Genomic DNA, 20,391 nt, shown 5'->3' on the forward strand with positions numbered 1-20,391 from the left:
CCCGACTCAACTTTAAGCAGCAAGTCGAACACGTGAGTGCAAAAGCATCAGCAGTGGTAGCTAGCTTAGCTCGACTGATGCCAAACGTCGGAGGCCCAAAGCAGAGCAGAAGACTACTGCTATCATCTGTAGTCACATCAATGCTCACTTGCGGAATATCTATCTGGGCGGACGCACTAGAGAAACAAGAATCATGGAGAAAGGCTGCACCAGTCTAACATCTGAGTGCCTTAAGAGTAGCGAGCGCCTTCCGCACAATATCTATGGAAGCAGTGTGTGTTATTTCCGGAACTTTGCCTCTCAGAGCCTTAGCTGAGGAAAGACGGATCCTTTACCAACGAAAGAAGTCAACCACACTAAGCACTGAGGAGCTTAGAACAGAAGAACGGCAGAAGAGCATAAGTCGATGGCAACTACAGTGGGATGCCACAGTGAAGGGTAGGTGGACGCATCGTCTCATATCAAGGATCAACGTTTGGCTAAACCGGAGTCACGGTGAGGTCAACTATTATCTTACACAGATGTTATCAGGACACGGCTGTTTCCGGGCGTATCTCCACCGCTTTAAGCATGATAGTTCCCCAGAGTGCCCGTCCTGCCCAGGAGTCAATGAAGATGCAGAGCACGTCTTCTTTGAGTGCCCACGTTTTTATCCACAGCGAGACGAGCTGGAGAATATCCTGAAGAGGAAAATCCAACCAGAGACAATAGTAGAAGCAATGCTGTCATCAAAGGCTGCCTGGAACGCCACAAACACGTTTATCACGGGAGTCCTCTCAGACCTGCGGTCCATAGAAAGAAGAAGAGCGAATGACGCCAATTAGAAGGAGGAAAGAATAACACCTCAGCCACCAGAAGAAAGAGCAGTAGCTAAATCCTCCCCTCACGAAGTAATGCCTGACGGCGGTTTCCATGAGGGATTAGGAGAAAGAGGAAAAGGGGTTTAGAGTTTAGTGGGTAGGGGCGCTAGCGTCGAGTTTTAGTATGACACTGCGTCGAGTCGCCACATATCCAGGCCAAACAGCTATGCCTAAAATCCGTAAAAAGGATTCCCCCCCCCCTTAAATAAAAAAACACACACACACAGACATACGGACATCATCGCGGAAACATTCGGGGAAGCTTCCTAGGATCCCAAAACGTCAATTTTTGAAAATTTTCAATTTTCTTAGCGGGAAGTTAAAAATATGCTTTTATACATAAGGTACATCGTTAAAACGCCTGAGTAAATATTGTATGTCTGAAGTTATCAATAGCCGTTACAATTTCGATCTGTGTATATGTCGTAGACAGATCGTGAAATTAGACAGTTTGTGAACTGTCTAAGCATTTCTAGACAGTTCATGAACTGCAGCCAGATCGTGCAATGGTCGATCAGTTACACGAAGTGGCTAAAATTTTTAGACAGTTCATGAAATGCAATTAGGCCTCAGACAGATCGCGTAATGTTCCAAAATTACACGATATGTCTAAATTTTTTAGACAGTTCATGAAATGTCTAATAGCTGTTTTGCCGATCATGAAATATTTAGGAACAACGGATTTCTAAAAAGGAAACAACTAAAAAAAGATAAGATATTAGTTGTAGCAGCCAATGTCAATTATTTAAAGAATAAAATTTCATTATGACTAAAATAATAACTTTAAAATTATTAATAAACCAATTATCTACTATAAAAAGAATAAAAAAGTAAAATTTCATTTGATAGTCAGAGAGAGTAGGTAATTTTTGGCCTAGACCGATGGTTAGATATGCAAATTCAAACTCATTTATTAAGCTTTCAGATGCTATTCACAAACATTTTACAAATTATCTCATTTAATAATTATTTTGCAAAGAAACAGTGAAAGTGCCAATTTTGAATATTTTAAAGAATTCAAATTGATGACCTATGGGGCATTCCAAGCGAAATGGGAAAATGACTAAAATTTCTAAATTTCTCTAGCTAATTCTAATTTAGTCCTAATTAATTATTAAATGTCTATATTTCACGAATTTGTAAAGAAAATTTTTTTTAATCAATAAGAAAATCGATTTTTCTCTCCTAGTAACTTTTCAGTCCTACTCACTGGTATCCGGGCCAAATGTTGTTTAAGTCGGCAACACGTTTATTTGATCATCTTATCAATTCTAGCTAGTGATTCATTGTATTTAAGAAGAAGAATTAAATAAAGAAAAGAATTACATTTGATTCAAACGAAAAGATACGTTAGTTTTTGTATATTTCCTATTTGAACATAAGCTCATCACTTGTTCCACCGGTCACGTAAAAAGATAGAAAAGTTGTTTTCCCAACCTCAAATATAAATTGTTCAATTTTTTTTCTTTGTAGAAGTAACAATAAACATGTTAAAAATGATTTAAACTTCTTATAATTGTTAAAAAATCCTAAATATAGTTTTGAAGATTATTTAAAATATGTCCCACCAGTCACATGTGACTGGGGCTTATAGTCAATGCATGATAAAATTTAGTTAAAGTACTGAAATTTACACTTTGTTTCTATTAGTGATCTTCAGTTAAATGATGAAATTTTTTTTTTAACCTAAATAATTACTAATTTGGCGATTTTTCTCGCCGAATTTTCTTGCAAGCTATCCTCCCAATTACCCTGTTACGTGAATGTGGAACGCTTCACGTAATAATTGCCGTAACTCCTATTCTTTCCCGCTTTACAACATTGTTTAATTTTAAAAATGTGGAATGCTTCACGATTTTGCGTGTCATCCTTATTTATGAATCTTCTCCTATTCTCACTTTATTTCTCGTATATTTTTCTGAGTACATAAATATTTACTACTCTCCTAAGATTCATAACTCGACGAAAACAGGATAAAAAACGGACGAATTTTAAGAGCAAATTAATTTTGTGATTGTTATTATCTAACATATTTATTATTATATTTTAAGAACAAATTTTTTTATGTTAGTTATTAATTAACACCTAAGATTATCAAGATCGTGTTGTCAGCATGCTAAACTTTTATTTGTGTTTTTGAATTAGTTTTTTTCTAATTATCCTAAATAGTTTTCAGTTAAATATATAAACAATAATATTTCTAAGGTTCAAATAATATAAAAGTCTTTTTAATAATCAACTTGATGCAGACATTTTGTACTTGTCCCACCAGTCACAAATGCATGTCCCACCAGTCACAATAAAAAACAATTTTTTTAATTATTTCTACGTAGGTAATCAGTCTAATTCTTCATAATATTGAATGTTTGTAGGATCAATTTTGTATTGAGAGGGAAGTATTTTTTAAAAGTTTAGTGGTCGAACTGAAATTCGACTTCAAGTATACCGCGGTAAGAGAGAAGGATTTTTCGATGTATCACCAGTCATACTCAGTCAAACGATAATTACGAGAAACTTAAAAAGTAATCGAGTTTTTTGACAAAGGGATGTTGTTAATTAGTTATTCTTTTATATTATAAGTTACATTTTTCTATAGTATACGTTTCAGTCACATAATTGAAGCTTATAATTGATGGAATTCCAGAGTCAAATGTCCCACCAGTCACTATGGAATGTCCCATAAGCTAATTCTATGTAGTGATTGAGCACTACGGCATATTATTTATTATTTACATTATTTGTGTTATTTTATGCTGTTTATCGATGGAAAATAACTAACTTTTACATTATTTATAATTCATTAAATATAATTCATTATATATAATTCATTGAATATTATAAAAATTAAAGTATACCATATACTCATTCAAATATATTGATTTCGAAATGATCGTTTGAGCGTAATATTAAAATTTATAAAAGATAAATGATGCCTCGAATTAATTATTACAAATAAACAACTATAGACTAAAAATTATTTGTAAAAATAAATATGAAGGACATTGTTGTTTTTTGACACATCAGTCTCATTTTTGTAAAACTGAAAAGTACTGTTTTTAAAATTGGAAAACAGTCAAGTAGAATTACAATTAATGTAATATAATTAAATTTGTCTGGTAACATTACATTGCATTGTGTAATTTTATAATGAAAATTGTAAAAAGCTTTTTAAATTTTTTATGAGATTATTGTAATATAGATTACAATATTTTTTTGTGATTTTACATACAATTATACCGAATCAGATCACAAATAATGTTTGCAAAATTAAAAAAGCTTTTTCTTAAAAATTGACGAACGGTTCTGTAATATTACAATGCAAGTTAGGCTTATACATGAAGATTGTAAAATTACAATACATCCTAGTAGATTTCCTGACAGGTGTTGGAAAATTACATGATTTGTATTTTATTTTGCATTGCTAAATACTGATTTGTAATTTTACTTATTATTTGTTTTGTAATATGATTTTAATTTTACAAAAGTTTTTAACTGTGTACATATACTTTACTTGTTATTTTCATATGTATGTGGTTAAGTTAATGAAATAGTAACATTTAATAACAATAAATAACTCGTTAATTATCCACAATCAGTAAAATTAACAGGTTATAGGTCCAGACGTTCTGGAAGATTAAAATTTGTGGTGAGAGATTAGAAAAAGTAATTTTAAATTTTTTGGAAAGATTTTCCATAGAGGTTATATACATTGATAACATTGAAAGAACACGTGGCCGCGAAACATGAGCGGAAGTACACCGAAGATTGAACCGCTCAGTCAAAATAATTATGATACATGGAAAATTCAAGTGGAAGCCCTGCTAACCAAAAGCGACATCTGGTGATTCCAAGGCCAGTTGCGTCCAATGCCATTGGATCGGCCGAGATGATTGCACAGTGGATAGCAGTGGATAAGAAAGCTAAGTCCGATTTAATTTCATCTATAGGTGTATCCGAACTAAAATAGATTAAAAACTGTCATACCTTCAGGGAGATTTGGCAGAAGCTGGAAACAACATACCAATCAAGGGGTCCAGCCAGGAAAGCAACACTGCTCAAACGATTGACACTAACAAAAATGAAGAAGGATGACAATTTAAGAGATCACTTGAACGAATTCTTCAATACCGTAGACAAACTAGATGAAATGGAGATTAACATAAATAGAGAACAGTTATCCATTATGCTCCTGTATAGTTTACCGGATAATTTTAAACATTTCAGATGCGCTGTTGAATCAAGAGACGTGCTACCTGATCCAGATGCACTTCGAATCAAGATGATAGAAGAACTCGAAGCTCGTAACGCAAAAGAGACCACGGAACATACCGAAGCATTTTACATAAAACGGCAATACGTCTCAAAGGAAGATCAACGCGTTTGCAGAAAGAAAGGATCATCCACATATTCGGTAGACTCTGGCACCAAGTTCCGTTCAAATTCGTTGTAAACGCAGCGCCAGACTACTGAGTATGTTTACTGTAAGCAGAACGGTTTTTTGAGGTTGCGAAATTTTATTTAATTCTACAGTACTTTTTTTCCCTAATTTGTTTATTATAACAGTAATTCATAATTTATTATACTTTATTAATTAATTATGTTCACTTATGGCAATTTATTTACTTGAAATTATTAAATTTTATCAGCACATACCATAGCACGCTCACAAATTTCGATCCTGACTTTTTTTTTATGGAGAAATTTCAGCGCCACAGACTAGATCAAATAAAAATGTGTAGTAATCTTCCTATAGATACGCAACTACAGTTAATAAAAGTACTTTACAGCTTACATTTACGGCCGCCAGGGTGAACTGGAATTATATCTACATAAACTGTAGCTTTAAAGGGATAGTTTGCGGTAAAAAAATGCAGCCAACGCGAGATTTAAGTTGGTACCACTTGTCAATTTTTATTATAATTACAAAAAATACTAAAGTCCGAACAAAAACAGTTTCACTGTAAAAAATTGCGCCAAGTCCACATTCATAAGACTATTAAGAATAAAAAATTATTTTTTCTTTACAAAAAGATATAAAATAAAAAAATTAAAGAATCCAAGTAACCGATATGATTTTATAAAATTTTCGGAAATTAAAAAACATTTTGTTGTAAATTTAAAAATTAAAGAAATAATTTTGGAACGTACTCGGTGTGCGTCATTGTTTATGTCAAATTTTTTTAAGTCCTAGTAGATAGATTTTATGAATTTCATAAAAAGTAAAATATTTTGCAACCACGCACATTAAATAAACCGATGAAACACACCAGACCATGTATTTAGCTCGAGATGAGGACTATTCAAAATGGTGCTTGTACTTAAGATACATATCCCAGATGTGCAAGGACAAACACACATTCCAAAGCCTGAAAGAAACGTGCAATACGCTTAACCTGGCAAGCCAAGATACAACTGACAGTCTCGGAATCGGGCAGGTAAAACTTAATTTACTTGATAATACTGATAGAACTATCCACTTAGGGAGTACACGTCACGTATCAGGTCTAAGGACAAACCTTATGTCCGTTTCAAAAATCACTGACCACGGATTCAAAGTAGTTTTTGATAAATCTCACGCCAGTATTGTAAAGGATGATGTAGTTTTCGCTTCCGCGTCTCGAATAGGAAACTTGTACGTTATGAATGGTGAACAAGTGAGCCTCGCTAATTCAAACAGTCCATTTAGTGATAATATAGCCACCTAGCACGCAAAAATGGGGCATTTAAATTATGCTGATCTGAGACGGCTTGGTCAGAAGGCAAAATTTGAAGGGATCAACTTTAATTTAAATGGAAAACCACTCACGTTCACAGTGTGTACATTAGAATAACTCACGCCTATCTCATTCCCCGTTTCACATAATGAACGTACGACCGAATCATTGGACATCGTGCACAATGACGTTTGTGGGTCATTCCGAATCAAAACTCCAAACGGATCACTATATTTCGTAGTTTTCATCGACGATTTCTCGCGATGGAGTGAAGTGTACATCCTGAAACACAAAGATGAAGTTTTCAATAAATTCATAAATTATAAAATTTTAGCTGAAAATCACACCGGAAGAAAAATCAAGTATCTGCAAACCGACAACGGAAAAGAATACTTCAATGCAGTATTCGACACATTTTTAAGGGAAAACGGGATCAGGAGGTGGCTGACAGTTCCACATGCTTCTTAACAAAATGGAACTGCGGAAAGGATGATACGCACACTCGAAGAGATGACCAGATGTCTATTACGACAACATGAAACACCATTGTACTTATGGGGAGAGGCTTTGAATATAGCTAATTATATCAGAAATAGGTGTGCTACGGAAGCACTAACGGGCAGAATACCGTATGTCATTTGGACTTGTAAAATGCCTTCATATCAATACTTCCAAATTTTTGGCACTCCCTGTTTCATCCTAAATAAAAACCCTTCGAGAGGAAAATTAGATTCAAAAGCAGTCGAAGGTATTTTCGTTGACTAGACATCGTCACTCCATAAAAAGAAATAGAAAGCGCTCCTAGAACAGAAGGACAACCTAAGAGAGGAAGGGGGCGACTAAAATTACTCAGAACAGGATCAAGAGGGCGTCCTAGAAAAATTTTCGTAACCAACCCAAGTACCTCCGAAGATGAACCTGAAAATGAAACAGAACCCATTCAAGTACCAACACTAGACGACGAAGTATTTGCAGGATTCGCCCACTCTAGACAACCCGAGTCGTTTGATGAAGCTGTAACAGTGCATTTTGATATACTCGCGTTCGTGCAGAAACCTTGCGTACCAGCCTTTGTCAGTTTCATTTCCAGGCACTGGGCCGTGCTGTCGCTAGTCTTAGTTCTCGGAGTGGGGAGCTTGGGGCCTGGCTCCAGTCAGTGGAGCAAGTCGTTAGTCAGTCGATCTTCGAGCGTACAACTCTGAGGATCTCCAAAGAAGCCAAGGGGCAAATCATTACTCAGACGGAGAGAGTTGTGTTAGCGAAGACGGGGTCGGCTCAGTTAGTGATAGTTTAGTTTAGTTAGTTTTTAGTCCGCGAGCTAACTAGTTAGCATCCTAGAATTTGTTCAGTTGTGTTTTAATCAGGCTATGGCGAAGACCATGCCAAATTCTATTCTCGGGATCTTGTTGGATTGTTCATGGAGAGCCTACCCACGGTGGACGACGTAACTTTACGGAACCGCGACGTAAGCTGTCTAATCATCGTTATTATTTATTGGGTTTCGATAGTTGTTAAATTCGCTAATTAAATCTCCGTTAAAACATTTTATTAATTAAAATAAATTCGTCAAGTAGTTCGCCAGGAGGAGTTGATCCAAGGGGTTCCTTGCGAGCCTCCTCCTAGATTCAAATTAATTAAATAGTTAATCGTCGAGTCATTTGGAATAAATTTGTTTATTGTTATATTTTGCCAATCATTTCAACAACCGAGTCTCTCCTAACTTAATCTAAATTTATTAGTATATTAATATTCTGTGACCGGATTAAGTTTTGGATTATCCACTCCCTGAGAGTGTGAGCTGGCACAAGTAACTCGGTTCCAGGAGGCCAAGTGAATTTACCATCGATAAATTCTCTTGGTGGCGTCCAGACCATCTCTGGCGCGAATAGTTCACTTTGGTTAGGGGGTCACAAAACTTACCAAGGTGTTACTGTTTTGAAGCATTGAATTAGAATGATCATCAGAAATGAATAGATGCACTTCAAAACGAGTACTTAGCTCAAGTAAAAAATCAAACCTGGGAGATCGTGACCCGACCAAAAGAAAGAAAAGTCATCAAGAGTCGACTGGTACTGCAAATTAAATATGACGAAAATGAAAACGAGGTCAAGGAGAAGATCAGGCTGGTGACTATAGGTTGCTCACAACATCCAGGAATAGATTTTCACGAAACGTACGCACCTGTAGTAAAACCCAGCTCCATCAGATTAATGATAGAACTCAGCGTAAAATTCGGACTGAAGATTCACCAGATGGATGTAGTCACCGCATATCTAAATGGACACCTTGACGAACACGTGTATATAGAAATACCTGAACACTTAGATGAAATGCTAGAAGGAATAATTAGTTAATTAATTTATTTATTTATAACAAATAATATAAATAAATAAATAAATGAAAGATTTAGGGCCAATTAAGTACTATCTAGTTATTGAATTTTGTCAAAATGAGCAAGGCAATGTTGTTATAACAATGTTATAACAGTGTTATTCATTGTTATAACAGTGTTATAACAATGAATCAGACAAATTACACCAACGTCATACTTAAAAGATTTGGAATGGAAGACTGCAAGCCGAAAAGCACTTCGATTGAGCCAAAAATGTACCTAAATAAAGCCGATGATGATAATGCAAAGGCAAGCTAGAGAATATACCCATATCGACAGTTGTTAGGCTCATTAATGTATTTGGCTACATCAACTCGACCAGACATCATGTTCGCAGTTAGCTATTTAAGCCAATTCTGCTCAGTTTACGGCCCTGAACATTGGAAGGCAGGCAAGAGATTACTAAGATACTTGCAAGGGACTAAGACGAGAGAAATAAGATTCACCGACGATGGGGAACCCCCGTATAGCGTAGTTGATGCAGATTAGGGGTCAAATCCTGAGGACCGACGCTCCCAGACTGGATATTCTTCCATTTTTGGTGGAGCGGCAATAAGTTGGGAATCCAGAAAGCAAAAGACGGTTGCCCTATCGAGCACGGAAGAAGAATACAAGGCGTTATCATCGACAGCCTGAGAAACTATTTACTGGCAGAACCTTTTAGGTAAACTAGAAATCGATCCCTATGCGTATTTTTGGAGATAATCGTAGAGCTATATGTGTGTCAAAGAATCAATCTTCCCACAGCAGATTGAAACACATTGACATTCAATGTCATTTCATCAGAGAATCATGTGCAGCAAAGATATTCTTTGAATACCTTTGGACTGATCTCATGCCTGCTGATATGCTAACGAAAGGACTCCCAGGACCAAAACAAAGACTTTGTGCTGAGAGGCTAGAAATGACAGATACACAATCTGCAAAATAGTCACGGGCCATAATTTGAGGGGGAGTGTTGAGATTTCAAATTGTTCCTTTTTATTCCCGCTATAATCTAGCCTCCTGAATCGTTATATACTTTTTTTCATCATTATTATTATTATTATTATTATTATTATGTTATTAAATGCTCAGGGGGGTTGTCCCCGGAGTCCGATTCTCCGAGGGCCCAGCCTGAGCTCCATCCATTACTGCTGGACCACTCCGCACAACAAGGCGGTTAGTGATCACAGCAGGCCAAAGTCATTTTCCTAAGTAGACGGAGGGAACCTAGTATGACAGCCTTCTGCATCCTGACCGCCAAGAATTCAGCTTTTGATGAGCAAGCTGGAACTCTGGCAAGTGAGGATACAAAAGACTGTTTCATCCCTCCGAGGACGCCAACAATCAGGACGACGAGCTTGACACGGTAACCTGGGTAAAGTTTGCCAATTTCAAACAGGAGATCCTGATATATCTGTCTTTTGTGCTCTTCTTTGGCTGAGATGTTGTATTCAGCCGGGGCCGAGAACTCAATGACATAAATGTCACGAGTAGCCTTGTCGAAGAGCACAATATCAGGTTTGTTGTGATCTATCCGCCGAGTTGTTGCAAACGGCATGTTCCAATAAATTTTGCAACTGTCATTCTCAACAACCTGGGGAATATCTCCTGGCAGATAAGGCAGCACCGGTGTCACGTCAATACCGTAGCGGTGACGAAGATAGTAGTACAGTACTCTCAAGGCAGCATTGTGATGCTGGATGTATGCACCTCTCGCCAGCACAGGACATGCTGACAAAATGTGCATAAGCGTCTCCGCTTATTATTATTATTATTATTATTATTATTATTATTATTATTATTATTATTATTATTATTATAGAAATCCATAGTAAGAGATAGGTTAAGATATACTTTAACTATACATATACTTTAGTTGTTAATAAAATAGTAACATTTATGAATAATAAATAACTCTTTCACTATCTACTATCGGTAAAATTAACAAACTTAGCATAATAATAGAATTTTTTTTGGTATTATCAATTAATTGCATCGAATTTTTAGTATTTGTACAAACATAAAAAACAGTTTATATTAAAAAGTATTTTCAATAAGTTTCTATCAGTATAAGATCATCGAGTGGATTCTTTGCAAATCCATTAAGAGAACTTTATTAGTCAAAAATCTACATAGAAAGAAAATTGAAGTAAAAATTATTGTAGTAACACCGTAATCTGGGACTAGTCTTTTATTATATGAAATTTTATAGTTTTATCTTTCGAGAATAACTATTTACTCATGAATTTTTAAGATGTGAATATCGTAATTCTCACTAATGATTAGGGTGTATAAAAAAAAAAAATTTTTTTTTCTTAGAACCGGACTCAAAAGTTTTGTTCAGATGCCAAAATAGGCCTCTGAAAATATAAGCCCTTAATATTAATATTAAGGTTGTCCGTCTCGCACTTTTCGATTTCCCATAAGAATAACACAGGAATAAATTTTTTAACTTCCCGCTAAGAAAATTGAAAATTTTCAAAAATTGGGAAGTTATTGGGTTTACCCGGTTTTGCGAAAATCGAGTTTTCATCAGATCTCGACATTTTAAGGTCACAGGAAGCTTCCCTGACTCTTCTCGCGATGGTGTCCGTGCGGCTGTGTGTGTGTGTGTGCGTATGTGTGTGTGTGTGTGTGTGTGTGTGTGTGTGTGTGTGTGTGTGTGTGTGTGTGTATGTATGTATGTATGTATGTATGTATGTCAACTTCTTATAACTTTTGAACGGCTCTGCCGATCAGATCGGAATGGATTGCGATCCAAAGAGTATCATTGCCATTAAATTTCGTGGAAATATGAATCGATTCGGTTCGCTAGATTTTGAGAAACCTCAAAAATAAAATTTTCAAAATATGTTTTTTTGGAATAACTTATCAACGGCTCCACCGATCAATTCCAAAACTACTCCGCTCCCAACTTTAAAAAACTACGTCGAATGCCACCAGTCCCGTCATAATCGGTTCATCCGTTTAAGAGTTATCGAATACGGAAAATTTCGAAAAATGTGTTTTTTTGACATAACTTCAACATTTCTCTTTAGATCGTTTTTGATGGAATAGAATAATTATTAGTCTAAAAAATCACGGCGATCGCCACCAAAAACGTGAAAATCAGTTTATTGGTTCGTGAGTTATCATTGTCAAAAAAATTCGGAAAATATCGTATTATCAAACTTCTATCAGACTTTTGAGCTCAAAGAGCTCAAAAGCATAAAGAAGCTATCTCTCTGAGCTCGGAGAACTAAAAATAACACAGAAATTGTATGGAGTTAGCGGGAAGTTGCAGGGATGGCCTTTAGGGTCAACCGTTTTTCTAATTTTTTTTTCTGATTTTTGTAACTAATGAACTCTAACCTGCTCTGCAATTTCCATCAAATATTTTTATTGAGAATTGAATGCTCTACAAAAAAGTTGTGAAAGCATTTTTTGATGAATCAACTTATTCAAAAGTTATTCGAGGTCAAAGTTAAATTCATTATCAATTTAGCCGTTTTTCTGAATGATTTGGCAAAAATATTGTTCTTAGAAAAAATGTTCCTCAAATATTTTAAAAAAAAGGTTGAAAAATCCAAAAGTGCACGCCTCATAACGCTGATTCATTTTTTAAGAAAAAAATTAATTGTGTAATTGATTTAAAAAAAAAAAAAAAAAACATTATAATTAAGTAATTTTTTACTAAGTACTTTTGATTTTTTTCAAAGATCGGCGCCCTTTTTTCTTGTCATATGCGCACGCAGTCTTAAAAAATCTAGTTTGATCATGTGGCATCATAGTTTTCACGTGACAAATAAGAAAAGTTCGTTTGTCTTTGTACGGTTGTATTGTAGTGAATTTTAATAAAAATTCAATAAAAAAAAAAAGTACGTAAACTAGGCCACTGATATAAGATATGGACCCAGTTCATCGAATTCTTTAACTAATGAAAAAAGGTCCGGTCTTGAAATATCAATTTGTTTGGGAGTAATCGTTGGTACATCCAAAATGGGGTGACATCAGGACGTCTACGTAAAATTTTTTTCAAAACTTTTTTTTTTCAAAATTGCAACATAAAATGATTTTAGAAAGTAAAAGATGGTTTAATTTAAGCGTTTTTCCGGTGTACATCTACTTATATTATTGTATAAGTGTAATATAGTTGTGATAGAGGCATTTAAAGATCACAAAATTGCGTGACCTTGACGAGTCGAGTACAAAGCACAACCTCACGCACTTAGCACTATGAGGCGTGCAAAATACTAATTAGACTTCTGAGGATTGTAAACGATTGCTCCGCTGGGCATTTTATGGAATTGTATTTTTAGATCTAAACTTGAAATTTAATTGGAGTACTGTGTAACAGGGAAAATCGAACTTCCCGGGGTCATTATCGACCACTTAATTAACGCACGGTAGGTCAGGGCTTTCCCTTACCTTTCGATTTTTGACAAGTAGTTTCGACTTGTCACCGGGCGTGCTAATCGAAAGTCCCCACTACAGTCCCCGGAAAATGAAGCGCGGGAGCGAAGATAGGAAAGTTGGAGAGCACGAGGAGAGGTTATAAAAACGCCGGGTGTTGTGTCAAGACTCTCTTTCTTCCGGTGAAATTTTGCGAGTACGATGGGTAACTGTGTTCCAGCGTGGGATATTTTTCTGAGACAAGTAAGTAGTTGATTTCTTAAGGCTTCATGAATGGAACGAAGCGATTAAATTTTATTGTCTGGTACTTTGTTAAAAATTACTTGTCGTTAGGCCATTTGGCTGACGATCTTCGTCTTATTCGAAATATTTATTTACTGGAATTTGTAGGATAAATTGATCGAGGATAAGATTGGGAGCTGGGTGTAATTTGGTGACACGAGTTTCTGGAGCTTTGGAAGTCAGCAGGCACAGTGGAGCTGATCCCGTCATTTTCTTTCTACTGGGAAAAGAATTCATCGCTGGAGTACCGGTTTCAGTTGTCAGGTATTTTGAGTTATTTTAGGCCAAATTAATTAATAATTTAATTAAGAGGCCAAAATAATTAAATTTAATTTCTTGAGCGGTCATCTTTTTATTAGCAAATTCGTACTTTAGTTTCTATTGTCAAGGTCAAGTAGTTAGTTTTGTCGCTGAACTTTTATATTTAATGGATAAATTGTTAATTTATTGGTAAAGAATTTATTAGTAATTTATTATAGGCCTGTTGGCTATAATAAATTAATTTTAGTTAGGAATTTTCGAGACAGAATTTAATTAAGAAATATCGCTTAGAATTTATTTAAGGAGGATTAAGAATTAAAATCGAAGGTCGGAATTTTGTGTTAAGTAATTGTTAGGCGTAATTTTGGTAATTTTGGAAAATGCGAAGTTTTGAGATTCAGTTTTATTGGTAATTAAGATGTATGAATAAAGTAGAGAACTCTATAGAATGAAGTTAGCGTCGGTGGAAGATTTTATATGGAAGTTAGGTAATTATGGTATTATATGGTATTCCGTCAGGTAGACGAGGTTGTTTATGTGAAATTAGTTCAGATAATTGAATAATTAAGAAGTTTTTATTGGGTAAAATATGTTGTTTGTTATTCCGTCAGTTCGACGAGGGTTTAAGAAATTAAGAATCTAGATGCGTAATGGTCTATGATTGAATTAAGAAATTGAAGATAGATGCGTAATGGTCTAAAAGTGAATTAGGAAATTAAGAAGATAGATGCGTAATGATCTATGGTTAAAAGAATTTAATGATATTTAGTTGTAAGTTTTGGCAAGTGCCTGCGTAGGTGAGAGGTTCTCACAATTAAGTGATTAATAGGTTAATTTTAAGGGCAATATTGTTAAGGAATTTTGTTAGAATTAAATTGTTTACATTGAATAAATAATTAAATTGTTAATAATTGTTTCTCAGTATTAATTTTTCAGCCTTTCTCAACTTCTCACGACCCGATCTTTCCTTCTCATGCTCCCCGGTTTCTGGGACACCGAGTATAAAATCCCAGTGGTGCCCTTTTCAAAGAGGAAAGGGGTGACCAATTGGACAGGGCTAACCACCCCGTTACAACTGTTTTGAATGGCAGAGATTCCAATTTTCATCAGATTGACCTGTATCTTTTATCCATTTAATTATTCTAGCTAATATTCATTGTAACTTTTAATGTGTAATCACTATAACATTCTCGTGGCTTTCTTCCAAAAATGAATAGTGATTGACACGAAGAAAAAAATTTAAAATGAACATCAAAAGTTCCACTTTAAGTAATTACAGGTCTCATAAGTGAATTTGAAATTTGCCTAGCTTAAATGTAAAGTACGGCGAATATTGCTGCTAATTAAAATTTTCTCTGTGATATCAATTTTTCAAAGAAAATTATTAGTACATGTTTTTTAAGAATTCTCTTAAAATGAGTAGTCTAATTTCTTTTCGACATCTCGAGTGTTTAGAAAATGCATTCATTTTAATCTGCTACATTCCCGCGATCCCGTAATATGAACAATTCATTAACTATGTGATTAGCAAAAATAAAATGTATGTCAAATGCTTAGTCTGTTGACTAATGTAACGTGGCTGGTCTCGACTGTTCGATGAGTGAATAAATTTTTACATTAGAAAATAATTTATTTAAATTTAAATTTAATAATCAAATACGAACTGGGTCGAAAAGACACGCTCGTTACACCCGGAGTGTAACCAACTCGAAGCCGTAGATTATAAGAGTCGATGCTGCTCCAGATGCCTGTAGCTTTAGAGTTTACGGCGGACCAAGCCGATAGCTTTCAAAGCTACAAATAGCTAAATTGATTTTATTCGCGTTAGGAATATGGTCTAAGGCAAATCGTGGGTGGCGATACTCGTTGAAAGATAGATTCAGCTCCGACACAAAACCAATCTTTGCCGCGTACTGCTCCGCTGATTGCTTAAGATGGAAAAATAGAGCTAAATAGTCGTCAAAATACAAATATTGAAAAATACAGCTCAAAGTAAGTTTAATACCGCGTCCAATTCTTACCAATATACCACCTGACTTACAAAAGGTACTACTACCACTTCGGTGTGCTTTAACGTTGTCCAGCAGTGGTAGATTCCTCGTGGCTGCAGCTGGGCCGGTTACTGGATCAGGAACAGACGATTTAATCAAGGTGACCGATAAACCAAGATCTTCCTCGAAAAATGAAACGACACTTCCCTCAATAAAATGGCCGACTACTCGAGACCTCGGAAGTACACGACATGCCAAGCAAATTTATCTTGAATATGCGTCGTATTATTTAATTAATGTACGACATACTCCTTGTTAACTGATAATCGGAGTTGTATCGTACTAACATAGTTTAAAAAGCCGTTATTGTTTAATAAACGGTGTAAATTAATAAAATACTGAACATTACGTTGTAACATGGTGAGAAATAATTAATTATATTTTAACAAAAATATCAATTACAGAAGTATACGATATGAAGGTTGAACAAATACTGATTGCACGCGGCTTCCGCGTACATTAATTAGCATTGAGAAGTGGGGATACGTTCTAGCGCCACTCTCAAACAATTTTCGCACTATTAAGATATAGTTAGCAATTATCGCCTAATTTCTAATCAGATTTTACATGATATCTGCTGATGATATTTGTATCAGGTAGTAAATTGGTGTTTGCCTAATGTGAGCCAACTGGCCACGTTGCACTAAATAACTACATGTAAAGTTAGATTTTGGAAACCTCATAATGACTTTTTCTCCACAGCCAAAAAGATGATTGTTGTAAAAAAATATAATTTTTAACAGGTTAAAATATACCCTGCATCGATAAGTCACCAGATATCGATAATTGTGCGACGTAGCACTGGCGGGTCTCGATCTTCGGGCATTTTAGGTAGTGGGGAAAGGGACGATGGGCTGGGAGCCGAGTGCAACCGGGTGGTGACCGGCAAGACGAGGAAGCGGTTGTACCACCGAACGTTCCGGGCACAGCTGGAAATCACAGGTAATTATCCAGTCACGCGTCCACTTAATTTGGAATGCAAGCGATGTTAAATATTTATTAAATATTTCTAATTAATAAATTATAATATACTAATCTAATTGGTACGTTTAGGAATAATTGTTGCGGTTGGAAAGCAGTCAAAGTCCCCGAGAGTAACGAGTAACGACGAGGACGGCAGCAGAACAAAGCCGTGGCTGTAGTTTGGCGGGAAGGAGTTCTTTGACTTACAAGGTACCTGATTATGTCTTGTGGGCGAAAATTCGACTGTGGTTAGTACCCAGTCTTATTTCCTCTTCTGGGCAAAGTTTTATTTATTTTAATTGGGTTATATAAATTAAAATAGTTAGTGGTATAAAATAAAATTGCTAGAAAATTCTGTGGTCCGACACCCAGAAAATATTAGTTTGACCTTGAGGCGGATTTTTGATAAAGTTTGACGCGTCATTTCTTTTACAATGAATTTAATAAATTAACTTAATTAATTATTGACAATTTTCGGTTAAGTAAAATTTAATTCATTGATTGTTAGTCTGGAATTTTAATAGAAGGAGATTGCGAATATTGTTACTACGCAGTACATTTTAACTGCACGTCTGAAAAATTCAAGGTCACGTTTACTAGCGTCACTAAATCTATTGTGTTAGAAATAATCACTTGTTAAGATTGATATTTCGGTTAGATAATATTAATATTTTATTTTAATTAATTCGGTTTGGGTTATGAGTGATAGAGAGTGAGATTTTTGACAAGGAGCTTCTGGTAAATGGTACGGTTTCCCCTCTATATCAGAAGTTTCCCGAATTTTGGTAATAGAGTGAGAGAGTTGACGAGTAGCTTTTGGTAAATGGTACGGTTTCCCCTCTATATCAGAAGTTTACAATAAAATTGGTCAATTGGTAATACGGAATATTGGTAAATAATTGGAGGTCACGTGGTCGACATACCCATGAATTAAGGTACAGTTTCCCCTCTTTTTTACGGCTATTAATTAAGGAATTATTTAGATAAGATTAGCAATGGAAATTATAGTATGCGTGTGAGAGTGATTATTGTAAAATAAATAATTGGTAACCACGAATTATTAATTTTGTTATTTCCAGAAGATTTCCTATTTCTCTTCACCCTGTAGATTATCTCTCATGTTTCTTCCGGTTTCTAGGACACCGTTATAACAACCTAGTGGCGCCCTTAAAATTTAACATCTAATAATAATCTCATCATATTTATAATTAACATCTATGGAATAAAATAAGGCTGCTATCGAATGGGATAATAAAAACACCCCCGTTACAAATTATTAAGAAAGAAGAATATTTAAATCGGTTAACCTTAGAGGCCATCCCTGTAATTTCCTGTTTCTCTTGAAATTCTATCAAATTTTATCCCTACAATAAAAATAAATAAGAATGTGGAGTTAGTCAATAGTCGAAACTCGCAATAAAATGGGACCTGATTCCTTATCGGTCGGAAGTAAGGCGCGCGCGTAGCGCGCTATTTAAATTTCTAGTAGCTGTAGGAACTGTATATAAAGAATATGAATTTTTTGACAATTATCACTTCCGTACTCCTATGTGGAGGAGGAATATTGTAAGATCCTATTCGAGATTATTTCTACATTATAAATAAAAGGTTCCAATAAAACTTCGAGTCCATAGAAACTATTGTTCGGAAATGAGAGATTTTCATTGTTAACGCCCCCGCAATCTTTTTTAGGGTTGGAATTTGATAAAATTCATTCTTAGCTAACTTGATATCATACACAAAGATTCCCACCAAATTTGGAGTCTGTAAAAGTTACAGTTTGGAAGTAAAAATTTTACATTTTAACACCCACCCCCGCAGTTCCTATCAGAAGTAGACTTTATTGAAATCCATTTTGATATGATCTCTACAGGAGAAATAAAAAATTCCTACCAAATTTAGAGTTCTTAAAAGCTATATTTTGGAAATTAAGATTTTTTATTGTAAATACCCACCCCTGCGATCCTTATTGGAGGTGATTCGTTGTAAAATCCCCTCTTAGTTTATATATCTATTTCTATATCACATATAGTAGATTCCTACTAAATTTGGAGTCTATAGGAGCTATAGCGTGGAAATTGAAAATTTTAATTGTTAACACCTACCTCCGCAAACCCCTGTGGATGAGCTATCAAAAATTCGTTCGTATGTTATTTCTACATCTTTTATAGAAAATTCCTACCAAATTTAGAGTCGATACGAGCTATAGTTAAAAAACCGGAATTTTTCCTTGTTAACGCCCCCGCAATCTCTATTGAGGTTGGAATTTGATAATATCCATTCATAGCTGAACTTGATACGAAAATTATACCAGAAAAATGATATTTGTAAGAAATTTTACGCTCTACAAAAAACGTCTGAAGATCAAAGTTCCTCAGATTAACGGCTTCAAAGATATCCGCGGTCAAAGATAACACTAATAAAAAATTTATAATATTTTCCAATAAAACTACAAAAAAAATATCATATGCTATATTTTTATTATTTTTTATGTTAAATTACTTCAATTCCGTTAACCTGAGACTGTTAACTTTTTTTTTTACTAATTAATTCAATACTTAACTCACGAAATGCACTAATATATAAATATAAACGTTAAAAATATCTTATAAATGATTTTTTGGTCTCTTTTATAACAAATTTATTTTTTTTTTACTAAATATTAAGAAATTTAATTGAACAATTAATTCTTTATAACAAAAAACTATATTTACAACTTGTTACAACAATTTTTCAACTTGAAAATATTACAGTTTTATAAAATTACTTTTATTGCAATTAGGATATTGTTTTCTATGTTCTGTCACTACTTGCAACAAATATTGAAGCTGTTCTTCATCTTTCGTTAAGCATCGATTATACTGCTCTATCAATGCCACGCCGCGTTCTGCTACATCATTCACAACTTGAAGTTTCCCGAAATACTCCAAGTTTTCTAAGAAATTCGGATTCTGAGGCCACAAAGTAACATCCTCATCAATGAACTCATACGACAAATCAAACGATTCAAATATATTAATCGATCTCATAGACATAAATTGACTAAGATCTTTATTTAATAATGACTCTAAATTTTTCTTATCTATTATAAAGCGATTTGTTGTAGTTTCATTGGCTTTACAGTTTTTAAGAGCATGAACTATTCTTTTTTTTTGTTCCAACTGAAACATTTTTATCAGAGAGATAAAACAGACAGCTCGTTGTTTAAATACCACAAGTGATCGGCTAATTTTTGTGAGCATGTCTGTGAAAGACTATTATTGAATCTTTCATATGAAATTAATTCTTTAATCAAAGTTAAATCATTATTAGGTGCTGTTATAGCACACGGCGCAGTGAACCAAGCTTTTAAATAGAATATTATGATAAATAAACAAAGTTCTCGTAATCCATCTATTTCCGATTTAGTAAGATGAAATTCATTTCTGAATAAAAAAAGTTTTAAACTATATATTGCTTTAGCCATCCACCTTGCATGATGGACCGCTCCA

General features: G+C 34.7%; 1 long non-coding RNA gene across 1 annotated transcript; it reads left to right on the forward strand.

Moving 5' to 3' along the window:
• The first annotated feature begins 3,289 nt into the window (after positions 1-3,289).
• LOC123263024 lies at positions 3,290-12,031 on the forward strand. Its single transcript, XR_006509077.1, has 3 exons — positions 3,290-3,390; positions 5,709-5,713; positions 12,021-12,031. It is a non-coding gene; the product is annotated as an uncharacterized LOC123263024 (long non-coding RNA).
• Positions 12,032-20,391: the final 8,360 nt, after the last annotated feature.

Source organism: Cotesia glomerata, linkage group LG4 (assembly GCF_020080835.1).
Source record: "Cotesia glomerata isolate CgM1 linkage group LG4, MPM_Cglom_v2.3, whole genome shotgun sequence".
NCBI classification, from domain to species: Eukaryota; Metazoa; Arthropoda; class Insecta; order Hymenoptera; family Braconidae; genus Cotesia; species Cotesia glomerata.